A 1,516-nucleotide genomic window follows, 5' to 3' on the forward strand; every position below is an offset into this window, starting at 1 on the left:
TATACTTAGTCCAGTCATAAAGGACCTCTATGTATACATTTTGACTTACTTGGATCAAAATTTCAATGATTTGTATAGTCATGACATTCTAGTTGTAAAATCGGAAATTTTCAAAAAATGTTTTTTCTATCGAAAAAAGTCAAATTGGATCATTTTTGCCTTATTTATACTTAGTCCAGTCATAAACGCCCTCTATGTATACATTTTGACTTACTTGGATCAAAATTTTATTGATTTGTATAGTCATGACTCTCATGTTGCAAAATCGAAAATTTTCAAAAAATGTTTTTTCTATCGAAAAATGTCAAATTTGATCATTTTTGGCTTATTTATACTTAGTCCAGTCATAAAGGACCTCTATGTATACACTTTGACTTACTTGGATCAAAATTTCAATGATTTGTATAGTCATGACATTCTAGTTGTAAAATCGGAAATTTTCAAAAAATGTTTTTTCTATCGAAAAATGTCAAATTGGATCATTTTTTACTTATTTATACTTAGTCCAGTCATAAAGGACCTCTATGTATACATTTTGACTTACTTGGATCAAAATTTCAATGATTTGTATAGTCATGACATTCTAGTTGTAAAATCGGAAATTTTCAAAAAATGTTTTTTCTATCGAAAAAAGTCAAATTGGATCATTTTTGCCTTATTTATACTTAGTCCAGTCATAAACGCCCTCTATGTATACATTTTGACTTACTTGGATCAAAATTTTAATGATTTGTATAGTCATGACTCTCATGTTGAAAAATCGAAAATTTTCAAAAAATGTTTTTTCTATCGCAAAATGTCAAATTTGATCATTTTTGGCTTATTTATTCTTAGTCCAGTCATAAACAACCTCTTTGTATACATTTTGACTAACTTTGATCAAAATTTCAATGATTTGTATAGTCATGATTCTCATGTTGAAAAATCGAAAATTTTCAAAAAATGTTTTTTCTATCGCAAAATGTCAAATTTGATCATTTTTGGCTTATTTATACTTAGTCCAGTCATAAAGGACCACTATGTATACATTTTGACTTACTTGGATCAAAATTTAAATGATTTGTACAGTCATGACATTCTAGTTGTAAAATCGGAAATTTTCAAAAAATGTTTTTTCTATCGAAAAATGTCAAATTTGATCATTTTTGGCTTATTTATACTTAGTCCAGTCATAAACGACCTCTTTGTATACATTTTGACTTACTTGGATCAAAATTCAAATGATTTGTATAGTCATGACTCTCATGTTGAAAAATCGAAAATTTTCAAAAAATGTTTTTTCTATCGCAAAATGTCAAATTTGATCATTTTTGGCTTATTTATACTTAGCCCAGTCATAAACGACCACTATGTATACATTTTGACTTACTTGGATCAAAATTCAAATGATTTGTACAGTCATGACATTCTAGTTGTAAAATCGGAAATTTTCAAAAAATGTTTTTTCTATCGAAAAATGTCAAATTTGATCATTTTTGGCTTATTTATTCTTAGTCCAGTCATAAACGACCTCTTT

The sequence above is a fragment of the Chrysoperla carnea genome, unplaced genomic scaffold (assembly GCF_905475395.1).
Source record: "Chrysoperla carnea unplaced genomic scaffold, inChrCarn1.1, whole genome shotgun sequence".
NCBI classification, from domain to species: Eukaryota; Metazoa; Arthropoda; class Insecta; order Neuroptera; family Chrysopidae; genus Chrysoperla; species Chrysoperla carnea.